The sequence below is a fragment of the Hyperolius riggenbachi genome, chromosome 12 (assembly GCF_040937935.1).
Source record: "Hyperolius riggenbachi isolate aHypRig1 chromosome 12, aHypRig1.pri, whole genome shotgun sequence".
Taxonomy (NCBI): domain Eukaryota; kingdom Metazoa; phylum Chordata; class Amphibia; order Anura; family Hyperoliidae; genus Hyperolius; species Hyperolius riggenbachi.
In genome coordinates, this window is record NC_090657.1 from 6,657,432 (window position 1) to 6,670,528 (window position 13,097).

Genomic DNA, 13,097 nt, shown 5'->3' on the forward strand with positions numbered 1-13,097 from the left:
CATGGATTCTAGATGACATTCCCCATATTTCCTTTGATTCATTTGTTATTTTAGAATTAGAATCTGTGTAGACATGAATCCGTGTAGATACATTAAGACACCGGTACATATAGCAGACCATTTGGTTACTACGAAGTCCACATTTTTTATATATTAACCTCGAGGACCGCAGTGTTAAACCTCCCTAAAGACCAGGCCAATTTTCTCAAATTAGGCCACTGCAGCTTTAAGGCCTGTCTGCAGGGCCGCACAACTCAGCACACAAGTGATCCCCTCCCCTTTATCCCCACCAACAGAGCTCTCTGCTGGTGGGGTCTGATCGCCCCCATATGTTTTTTTTTTCTGTGTGTAAATATTTGTTTGATTATTTTATTAATACATTTCTCTATTTTTTTTCTATTTTTTTCCCCACCCCTCCCTCCCCCCGACAGCCCTCCCTCCCCCCGACAGCCCTCCCTCCCCCCGCCAGCCCTCCCTCCCCCCGCCAGCCAATCAGCGTGATTGGCTGTCATCGGCTTCCCTGTATAGCCGCATGTTCTTTTTGACCTGCTGCTGGGATAGTTGTGTGCACGTCTGATTGGTGCAGATGCCCCTTTAACATCGTGTAGTACTGGCTTTTGATGCAGACTGGGCTCCCTGGAATTCTCTTTATATACATGGTGGCCGGATGAAGGGTTTAAATGAAAACCCGAAACGAACGTGTGTCGTTGCCTAAACCGAATAATCTCTATGTTCAGTCAATTCTGAATGATCTAAGCAAATCACATTAAGCCAGATCATACCTCTATTGGTTTCATGAAAATATGATTTTGATGTTCATGAGGACCACCGACACGAATGGAAAAAGATTTTTAATACTTTGTATTTTGTCAATAAAGTTTTTTGTTAAAGTAATGGATAGCACTCCACTTCAATTAGATTCACATATATTCAGTCTTCATATATGACAATTGTAGTACACATTAGTTGGTATCACACTCACCCCGCGGTGCAGGATATCACACGAGCGAGTCACGACCAATCTAATAGTGGTCAACTGGACGGGGTGAGTGTGATACCAACTAATGTGTACTGCAGTTGTCATATATGAGGAGGAGTGAATATATGTGAATCTAATTGAAGTGGATCGCTATCCATTACTTTAACTAAGCTTGTAAAGTGGTATATTCGTAACTGTTAGATAATAATCACCCAGTGTTATTGTGCTTACCGACATCCTACTGTAGCGCTTATCTCTAGACTATAAATCAAGTTTTTTGATCATAGTTTTGTACTGCAAGATTGTGTTTTGACTTTCTATGAAGGACAATAGTTCTCTCTTAAACAAATGAATATAGGCTTCAGCCTATGACAGCCGATCACTTCCCAGCCTCTATAGGGGATAGCCGTGTCACACGGCTGTGCCCTGTACAGTGCTGCCATAGATCGCAGCGCTGTACAGGGTAATTAGACGGCGGTTTCGCCTTCTAACAGTCTCCTATCTGCGATCGCCGCTGGGAAACTGAAGGCGGAGCTGAGCTCCATCATTCCAGTAGGGATGCGCACGCATCGACGCATGCGATCTCCTCCAATCCCTACCCCTAGCCATTCACGTCGATCGGCGTGGAGAGGTCCTGGGTCGGCAGAGGGTTAAAGTGTACCTAAGATGAGAAAATAAAAATGTATATATACATCGGCACGCAAGATCTCCTGCAACCACGCCCCAACCGGCGTTAGGCGGTCATGGGGCTGCCGCTGCATCCACGCACATCGGCGTGACGCGATCGGCAAGTGGTTAGTATAATCAATAATCTTTAATTCATTTTTATTATATTTTCAAAATGAGCAGGAACATAAAATAGAAAATGAAACCTGGGAAACAGTCATATACATAGAATGGATCAGCTAAAAATGTACAAAGTACATATGTAACAAACCCAGTCTACAGTGTAATGACTGGAGGTGAAAAATAAGAAATAAAAACATACATAAGTATCATCCAGTCAGGAAAGAGTTCAAGTAGTCTCATGGGACTGTTTTAGGCTACTTGCACACCAAGACGTTGCGTTAGGTGCTACGTTAAGGTCGCATAACGTGCACCTAACGCAACGCCTGGTGCTCTCTAATGTGGACGTCAGAGTGAGCCGCGTTGTGCAGCTCACACTGGCGTCCGTGATGCCGTGATGCGCACTCTTATGCGCATGCGGCATCATGTGGTCCCGCTGGCCAATCGCTGCACAGAGCGGCCGCTCCAGGAAGTAAACACTGCACGTCACAACGTGCAGTAAATATTAATTAGCCATGTGCCTGGCCGCTCTCCGCTCCTCCCCAACATGACTGAGCATGTGCAAGCAGTCTAACGCGGCTTAAGCCGCTCTAACGCTATGGTATGCTGCACTTTCAGCAGAACGTGCAGCGTTACATGTAACGCAACGTGGGCAGTGTGAACAGCCAACTTGTGTTATATTGCTGTGCGTTGGGGGAGCGTTACAGCCTGCACTAACGTGTGCCTGTAACGTCCCTGTGTGTAAGAAGCCTTAGTAAAAAACAAAACAAACCATGAAAGCCAATGGTTGTGAAAGGGTCAAAATATCCGTGAAGATCATGCAATTTACATAAGGGGCCCATTGTCCTGCACAATTATCAACACCTCCCAGGAGCACCAAATATCATCAAATGTATCCACTGTATTATTCAGCATAGCCATCATCTCCTCTAAGGCCCCATTAACACTAAGGCCTGGTGCACACCAATTGTTTTTGGTAGCGTTTTGAAAACCGCTTCTGCCTGTGAAACCGCTTGGCTAATGTATCTCTATGGGATGGTGCACAACAGCGGTTTGAGGTTTTTAGCAAACTGCAAACGTGGGTCCTGCAGCATTTTTGTGGTTTGCACTTTGCAGATGCGTTTCTGCCTCAATGTAAAGTATAGGAAAAGCTCAAATTGCTCTGAAAAACGCTAGATCACAGCGGTTTTCCAGGCATTTGTTACAGAAGCTGCTCAGTAACAGCTTTACTGTAACAGTATTTGTAATCTGCTTCACAAAAATGATCCAAACAACACTAGGCATGTTTAGAAAACCTCTCTAAACATGCCTAGAATCGCTCTGAAAATCTGCTTCAAAACCTCTAGCGTTGCGGATCTGCTAGAGGTTTTTGGTGTGCACTGGGCCTTAGGTGGACCCAAAGATTTCAGAAATAAAATCTCTTTTCTAAATTATAATATTAAATAGCAGTCTTTTTTCAGCTGCACGATGACAAATATAAAATATTTTACATTTATTGGAGAAACCCCTCCCTTCCTTTCATATTGCCGGGACAGAATCCGGCAGACTGGTGGAGGAGATAAAAAACAAAACACAGGCTGCTACTGATGATGTCACAGGGGAGGTGATCTCAGCTTGTGTGAGATTTCACATAGACGACGCCCCTGTGAGGGAGGGTAGCTGATGACAAGCACACCCATGATCTAAAACCTCCTACTAAGCTCAGAAGTAATGGCTGCCACCTGTATAACCCTAGTTATGGAAATAGAAGGGTGAAAAGCATGCAGTGAAATGCTCATAGGCTGGAAGGAGTGTTTATTTATCGTTGTATGTGTCAGAGTGGTGCAACTAAATATTTTGTATTAAAAAAATGTTTGGTTTGGATCCGCTTTAAGGAGAGATAAGTCATGACTTAAGTAATTTAAAGAGTGATAAAGTGTGAGTTAAAGGCTCATACACACGTGCAAATTTTCTGCCCATTTATTGTACAAACTCGGTCAGAGTCAGAGTGGTGCAACTAAATATTTTGAATTAAAAAAATGTTTGGTTTGGGTCCTGCTTTAAAGGGAAGGTTCAGGGAGGGTGGGTAAAAAATAAAAATCAAATTCCACTTACCTGGGGCTTCCTCCAGCCCGTGGCAGGCAGGAGGTGCCCTCGCCGCCGCTCCGCAGGCTCCCGGTGGTCTCCGGTGGCGCGCCCGACCTGGCCAGGCCGGCTGCCAGGTCGGGCTCTTCTGCGCTCCAAGGCCCGGAACTTCTGCGTCCCACGCCGGCGCTCTGACGTCATCGGACGTCCTCCGGGCTCTACTGCGCATGCAGTGTGTCATTTATAAATGGGACCCTGTTTTTTTTGACTTGCTGTAGGAGATGTCAGAGCGCCAGAGGGTGTCAAACAGTAAGGCCCCATTTACACTTAATCAGTTGGTACATGTTTTTTTGATCTCCATAGCAGTGCATTATGAAAAATCTTTCAGAGCAAAACGTGTTTAGTGTGAACTGAGCCATTGGGAAACATGGGCATTACTTTCAAAATGCCCTTTCAGTTATAACTGAGAGCAACTGATTAAAGGAAAGGTTCAGGGAGGGTGGGCAAAAAATAAAAATCAAATTCCACTTACCTGGGGCTTCCTCCAGCCCGTGGCAGGCAGGAGGTGCCCTCGCCGCCGCTCCGCAGGCTCCCGGTGCATGCGCAGTAGAGCACGGAGGACGTCCGATGACGTCAGAGCGCCGGCGTGGGACGCAGAAGTTCCGGGCCTTGGAGCGCAGAAGAGCCCGACCTGGCAGCCGGCCTGGCCAGGTCGGGCGCGCCACCGGAGACCACCGGGAGCCTGCGGAGCGGCGGCGAGGGCACCTCCTGCCTGCCACCGGCTGGAGGAAGCCCCAGGTAAGTGGATATGGATTTTTATTTTTTGCCCACCCTCCCTGAACCTTTCCTTTAATCAGTTGCTCTCAGTTATAACTGAAAGGGCATTTTGAAAGTAATGCCCATGTTTCCCAATGGCTCAGTTCACACTAAACACGTTTTGCTCTGAAAGATTTTTCATAATGCACTGCTATGGAGATCAAAAAAACATGTACCAACTGATTAAGTGTAAATGGGGCCTTACTGTTTGACACCCTCTGGCGCTCTGACATCTCCTACAGCAAGTCAAAAAAAACAGGGTCCCATTTATAAATGACACCTGGATACTAAGTCCATATTTACAGTAGAAGCCTCAAAATTGCAATATATAGCAATATTGGCAAATATAGGTTAGGGTTAGGGATGCTCACCGAATTCCACGGAATTCATTTTTCCGCGATTCCGATTGGAAATTGGCGATTCCGTTCCGTCGCATCGGAATGGAATTGCTATAGTGGTCCGACGGAATTCTGGAATTGCTATGCGTAATTCCGTCGGAATGCGGATTTTTTTTAAGTCAATCACAAGGAAGACCCTAGACAGAAGCTAAAAGTGAAACCAACAAGATTTCTGCATGAAAATCGGAATTTCAGCACCAATTAGAGTCTTAACAAAAACCAACCAATCCTATGTTAGCAACCAGCTCCCTAGCTACCTCAGCTATCCCACCCATTTTGTATAGGCCCCATGGCCTACGCGACAACTCCTGTTGCTAGAAACCAAACTCATAATGACCGCCGTGGAACCACCTCTAGGTCCCATGGCCTACGCGACAACTCCTGCTGATCCAAACCAAACTTATAATGACCACCGTGGAACCACCTCTAGGTCCCATGGCCTACGCGACAACTCCTGCTGATCCAAACCAAACTTATAATGACCACCGTGGAACCACCTCTAGGTCCCATGGCCTACGCGACAACTCCTGCTGCTCCAAACCAAAATTGTAATGACCGCCGTGGAACCACCTCTAGGTCCCATGGCCTATGCGATAACACCTGCTGCTCCAAACCAAAATTGTAATGACCGCCATGGAACCACCTCTAGGTCCCATGGCCTACGCAACAACTCCTGCTGCTCCAAACCAAAATTGTAATGACTGCCATGGAACCACCTCTAGGTCCCATGGCCTACGTGACAACTCCTGCTGCTCCAAACCAAAATTGTAATGACCGCCATGGAACCACCTCTAGGTCCCATGGCCTACGCGACAACTCCTGCTGCTCTAAACCAAAATTGTAATGACCGCCATGGAACCATCTCTAGGTCCCATGGCCTACGCGACAACTCCTGCTGCTCTAAACCAAAATTGTAATGACCGCCATGGAACCACCTCTAGGTCCCATGGCCTACGCGACAACTCTTGCTGCTCCAAACCAAAATTGTAATGACCGCCGTGGAACCACCTCTAGGTCCCATGGCTTACGACAACTCCTGCTGCTCCAAACCAAACTTATAATGACCACCGTGGAACCACCTCTAGGTCCCATGGCTTACGAAAACTCCTGCTGCTCCAAACAAAAATTGTAATGACCGCCGTGGAACCACCTCTAGGTCCCATGGCCTAGGTGACAACTCCTGCTGCTCTAAACCAAAATTGTAATGACCGCCGTGGAACCACCTCTAGGTCCCATGGCTTACGCGACAACTCCTGCTGCTCCAAACCAAAATTGTAATGACCGCCGTGGAACCACCTCTAGGTCCCATGGCTTACGCGACAACTCCTGCTGCTCCAAACCAAACTTATAATGACCGCCGTGGAACCACCTCTAGGTCCCATGGCCTACGCGACAACTCCTGCTGCTGCTGCAAAAAAAAAAAAATGACCGGCGGAACAGTCACTAGATCCCATGGCCTATGATTTTTCAAAAACGAGGTTTCAATTGAGATGACTGAAATGTTACCGTCGGATTCCGCAAAATTCCGACGAAATGTAACCTAGAGCTGCATATTAGCAGAGGCAGGAGAGCCCGACCTGGGCTGGGGGTCGGGGAGCGGCATGGGGGGCGATTGCACTGCGGGGACCCAGCGGAACTGCACGGAGGGAGCGGCATGGGGGGCGACTGCACTGCGGGGACCCAGCGGAACTGCACGGAGGGAGCGGATGGCGTCCTCCGTGCATTTAAACATGATGCAAGTACTTCACTTTTTGGGGGTTTTGGCATCTTAAGTCCTTTAAAGAGATGGTAATATTTAGGAAAGATTATAACTTTTTATATGTTTATTCGTCCAGTTAGGTGCAGAGCCAATTTATCAAATATTTGAAGACTCATTTAGATTAGCAGATCAGGGGCTTGATTCACAAAGCAGTGCTAACTGTTAGCACGCTTGTGAAAAACCCTTCTTCTAAAAACAACTTGCGTGCAAAGTCCTGCGCGAAAAGTTTTGCATGCGCACAGCACGGTGCGCGCAAAACGTTGCACCGCATACTATGACGTTAAGGTCGCACCCCATGCGACCTTATAGGTGCATCGGGTGCGCTGTTTTTGTTGCTTCGCAGTGCAACGTTTTGCCCGCACCGCGCTGTGTGCGCGCAAAAGTTTTCGCGCGAGTTGATTTTCAAAACGGTGCTAACCTAGTTAGCACCCTAGTTAACACGCCCAAAGTCTTTAGGCGTGCTAACTAGGTTAGCACTGCTTTGTGAATCAAGCCCCAGGTGTTTATGACATTATTGTCAGATATGACTAGATTAGCTGCAAGCTTGTTTCTGATGTGATTCAATCACTACTGCAGCCAAATAGATCAGCAGAGCTGCCAGGCAACTAGTATTGTTTAAGAAGAAATAAATATTGCAGCCTCCGTATCACTTTTGCCTCGGGTTCACTTACTCAAGTGAATTTATATTTACTTAATGCAAAACACGAATTAGCTTTAGGATGCTTTTATATCTTGGTGGGAGTCTTTTCTTCCTAACCATGCATCACTTCTGGCCTATTGCTTCACTAATCTGTATATTATATTATACATTTTTGTGAGTGTTTTTAATCCCTTGTCCCCCATGCAGGCTAATATTGCCAGAATAGAGGACCAGGGACTTCACCTCCTGAACAATATCAGCCAACATGCCTCCTTAACATAGAAAGTGTTTTTGCAAGAGGCGAGGGACCAGAAAGACTTCAGAGGGCGGGAGAAAGCCCCAGGGCCAGGTAAGTAACTGGACAGTTTTTTTCAGGTAAATGCTGTATAAAACCCTGACATAATATTCAATAAAAACATGTTTTACTACTTTTTATATTCCATACGGTTATCATATTTGCATTTGTGCATAACTATTATTATTCATTTAGAAATTATAAGTTCCCAAAGTACAGTTTTTTGCTTTGAGACTTTGCATTTTATTCATAACTGGTTTTATGCATTATGTATTGAAGGCAGAAATGCTTTGAGTGTCTGTCTGTGTCCAGCAGCTTCTGCACAGTCAGAGAATGTGTCACATTCCTCACTTGATACAATTAAGTATCTCCAATTAACATCTCCACTTCGGATGCATCCAGATTTCTCTGCAGGGAACTTGTTAGTCCTGTGTTTAACTAATTGAATGCTGTTCTAGTAAAAAAAATGCTGGTTGTATAGAATATGCTGTAACTAATTTTTTAGAGCAAAGAAGAAATGCTGGGTTATATTCCACTAACAAATAGATTGAATCGATACTTAGCCGGGGCTTCCTCCTGTGTGTGTCCCACGCCGTCCTCCCGCGGTCTGCCGTTCAGGCAATCAGCCCCAGTAACAGGCTCTGTCGGGTCCAGTCTGGGTCTTCTGCTCATGCGTGGTCCTCCTGTGCATGCCCAGTATACCCGGACTGACGCGACTCAGCAAGTTACTGGGGCTGATTGCCGCTGAACGGCAGACCGCGGGAGGATGGCCTGGGACACACACTTGTTTATGGGGCTGGAGGAAGCCCTGGGTAAGTATCGATTCAATCTAATTTAGTTAGTCTCTGGTACAATTTAAGTGTCCCTTTAAAGCAATGGTCCTCAAACTAAGGCCCGCTGGCCGAATTCGGCCCCCTGAGGCTTTTTTACCGGCCCCCACAAGAAAATGTATTACATATAGATGCGGTCAGCTAAATCTTGAAATATTGGTGGTTCACATATAGAATCGCAGCGTTGGCACCACCCATCCACATGGAAGCCAGAAAGCAGTAATTTCTCTGGTCCCCAATCAAATTTCACATCAGGTGACACTGCTGTCCAATCGGACTGCAGGGTGTCACCTGGGTATGCTTCACTGTCTGGCCCACAAAGGCCTCTATTCATAGAACATTTGTGGAGCAAAAATTTGTGGCGGGAAAATACCGCATCGGTATTTTAGACTCCTGGGTGGTCATTCATAAAAATGTTTCCAGCTGCGATAGCAGTGTGGAGATTTCCCGCTGTAGGCTGGCGGTAACCTTGCGGAAACACAAAAGCTGGCAGAGTCCCTCCGTGCGCTGCTCTCTCTGCTGCTGCTTGGGAGATCTGTCCCATTCACTTGTATATATTCCGCATGCTTCTCGCCATATCCGAGGAAGCGGTCTTTCCCGTCCGCATACCGCTTCCTCTAATCTTTATGAATGGACATTTTGTTACTTTTTCTAGATAAATCTATAAAATCACTGCACAAGGCGGAAATATTTCGCTCTGCTGGGGAATCGTAACTTTTCATGCGGAAACAGCTTTTATGAATGCACACTTTGCTAAATGGTCGGGAAAGTCCGCTGTTTTGAGCGGTAAACTGGCGGTAATGTTTTATGAATAGAGGCCAAAGACTTCTACATCATTTTATGTATACTCCGGCCCCCCAGCAGTCTGAAGTATGTTGACCCGGCCCTCGACCCAAAACGTTTGGGGACCCCTGCTTTAAAGGATACCCGAAGTGACGTGACGTGATGAGATAGACATGTGTATATACAATGCCTAGCACACAAATAACTATGCCGTGTTCCTTTTTTTTCTTTCTTTGCCTGAAAGAGTTAAATATCAGGTATGTAAGTGGCTGACTCAGTCCTGACTCCGACAGGAAGTGACTACAATGTGACCCTCACTGATAAGAAATTCCAACACTAAAATACTTTCCTAGCAGAAAATGGCTTCTGAGGGCAGGAAAGAGATAAAAAGGGTCAATAATTCATACATTTTAGCTCTGACATACTTCAATGAATGTCATTGAGCAAAAGCAATAAAACAGTTAAAACTGAACCACTTAAGGACCAGGCCTGATTTGCCTGATCTGTGCAGCGTGTGCTCTCCAGCCCACAGCACAGATCAGGTTTGCAGCATGGCGATCAGACTTCCCTCCTTTTTTCCCCACTAGGGGGATGTCCTGCTGGGGGGGTCTGATCGCTGCCAGCTCTCTGTAATTTGCGGGGGGGGGGCTCCTCAAAGCCCTCCTCCGCAGAGATTTCTGCCCTCTCTGCCCATACCTGCTTCTCCCGCAGGCTATGGGCTTCAGCCTATCAGGCGGCAGCGATCCCCGGCCAATCAGAGGCCGGGGATCGCCGATCTCCATGATGTAATCAGCTGGGATTTCTTCCCCGCGTGTTTACATTACGTGCGCGAGCCGCGATCGGCAGCTCGCAGTCTGTTCACGGAGACACCCTTTGTGAACTGACATGGAAAGGCCGCTCGTACGAGCGGCCGTTTCCATGTAATACCACTTACGACCTGCCGACGCCTATCAGCGTTAGGCGGTCGTTAAGTGGTAGATTTAAACATAAAATAAAACTGTGGAATATCTTAAAAAGTCATTTTTAGGAGAAGGAAGATAGATACAATTGTTTATTTCATTGGTTTATTTTCGCTTCTGGTGTCCTTTAAGAGGGGACATATAAGTCTCCTAATAGGCTGCACAAGGTCCCGGCAGTTTTCGTCCTGTTGTAAGTACAAGGATGGCAAAGGATTTTTTAGCTGACTTTGGAGCTTGCTGGGGCACTGTTTACAGGGAAGAGAGATTGTGCAGTGATGACAGGGTCCAATGGAATTGTGAAAATATGGGTAAGAAATGAATAAATATGCTCACAATTTTGTGCTTACATGCAGGGGCGTAGCAATAGCGGGTGCAGAGGTTGTGACCGCATCGGGGCCCTTGGGCCAGAGGGGCCCCAAAGGGCCCTCCCTCAACTACAGTATTAGCTCTCTATTGGTCCTGTGCTCATAATAATCACTTCTATAGATGCTTTGAATAGTGGTAATCATTAACAAACTGTTCCCCATCCCCTTCTTGCACCTCTGACACTGTAGTTGCCATTGGCAGGTTTTGGTGCGCCGTATCAATTGTTATGTAGAGTGGTTGGGGGCCCCAATGTAAAACTTGCATCAGGGCCCACAGCTCCTAAGTTACGCCACTGTTTACATGCAGTAACCACAATTCTTATGCTACCTATCTTAGGTTCTCAATCGTTGGTACGCAGGGCCGGACTTAGGCCAAGGCCACCTAGGCCATGGCCTAGGGCACCACAGGAACAAGGGCACCAAAGGAGCAGGCTGAACTTATGCAGCATTTGCAAACTTGCCTAACACGGTACTCTGCTGCTAGCCGCCTGTGCAGCAGCCACCTTGCTCTCTGTGCACGTTTGCATTGTGGCCGGCGACTATGGACTTGAGTGACACTGATGGCTGCTGCGGTGTGAAGGTGAGCTGGCTACCTATACTGAAAGGGGTGGAAGTGGGAAAAGGAGAAATTAAGGGAGTCATCTGGTTACCTATACTGGAGGGAAAGGGGGAGGGGTCATCTGGCTACCTATACTGGAGGGAAAGGGGGAGGAGTCATCTGGCTACCTATACTGGAGGGAAGGGGGAGGAGTTATCTGGCTACCTATACTAGAGGGAAAGGGTGGAGAAGTAATCTGGCTACCTATACTGGAGGGAAAGGGGGAGGGGTCATCTGGCTACCTATACTGGAGGGAAGGGAGGGAGGAGTCATCTGGCTACCTATACTGGAGGGAAAGAGAGGATGAGTCATCTGGCTACCTATACGTGGTGGGGGAAGGGGGAGTCATCTCGCTACCTATACTGGAGGGAAAGGGGGGAGGGGTCATCTGGCTACCTATACTGGAGGGAAGGGGGGAGGGGTCATCTGGCTACCTATATTGGAGGGAAGGGGGAGGGGTCATCTGGCTACCTATACTGCAGGGAAGGGGGGGGGGGTTTCATCTGGCTACCTATACTAGAGAGGAGGGGGTAGGGTCATCTGGCTACTTATACTGGAGGGAAGGGGGGAGGGGTCATCTGGCTACCTATACTGCAGGGATGGGGGGAGGGTTCATCTGGTTACCTATACTAGAGAGGAGGGGGGAGGGGTCATCTGGCTACCTATACTGGAGGGAAGGGGGAGGGGTCATCTGGCTACCTATACTGGAGGGAAGGGGGAGGGGTCATCTGGCGACCTATACTGGAGGGAAGGGGGGAGGGGTCATCTGGCTACTTATACTGGAGGGAAAGGGGGAGGAATCATCTGGCTACCTATACGGTGGGGGAGGGGGAGGAGTCATCTGACTACCTATACTAGAGGGAAGGGGGAGGGTTCTTCTCGCTGCCTATACTGAAGGGGGCGGCTGGTGACAGTGGCCTTGGGCAGTAGAGAGTACAGATCCGACCTTGATGGTACGCATAGATCAGTGGGTAGCTGTGCACAGTCAGACCATTATAGTACATTTTGAGATTACAAAAATGATGAACCTGAGATAAATGTTTAGTTAATTAGAACCTAATGCTAGGTACACACAATGAGAATTTCTGGCAGATTTACTGTCACATCGATTATTTCAAACATGCCCAATCTGATTTCCCATTGATTTTCCGATCTATTTTCCATAGATGTGAACGGAAAATTGATTGGAAATCACTCAGATCGGACATGCTAGAAATAATCGATCTGACAGTAAATCTGCCAGAAAATCTTATCATGTGTACCTGGCATTAGTGAATGTTTGATAGGCATTTATACACAAGTATCATGTGCAGTACAAATATATGTCCATCATAAAGGTGTACATTGTATGATAATGTGGAAAGATATTGGTATACATTACAGCTGCTGTACTGCCTGTTAGAAAATGTCCTACTATTAATTATTCTACTAAACTTATTTTCTGTGCATTTCAGGCTAAGCAATAAAAGTGTAAATTCATAACATGGGTGTGTGTACATCTCTGTTTATATGACATGTTATGAAGTCACCGGACAAAGGTTGGGTGAGCTGAAGGAAGAATGTACCTGATAAACAGCCTTGTTTACAAGACAGCCTCTGTGTGTCTTAGTACAAAAGCCGTCCATTAGGCAGGGTTAAAGAGGAACTCCAGTGAACATTTTAGTGTTGGCAGGTGATGTAGCTGCTGCATGGTTTTTGGCAGTTGGAAACAGCTGTAAACAGCTATTTCCCACAATGCAACAAGGTTCCCAGACAGGAAACTGCCAAAAGTTTGAACTTTTCTTGTGGGAGGGGTTTCTTTTGGGAGGGGTTTCACCACAATATC

At 46.9% G+C, this 13,097-nt stretch overlaps 1 protein-coding gene across 1 annotated transcript in view; it reads right to left on the minus strand.

Moving 5' to 3' along the window:
- MYO15B (myosin XVB) overlaps positions 1–13,097 on the minus strand; it is a 201,390-nt gene that overhangs the window by 118,264 nt on the left and 70,029 nt on the right. The window lies entirely within an intron of this gene.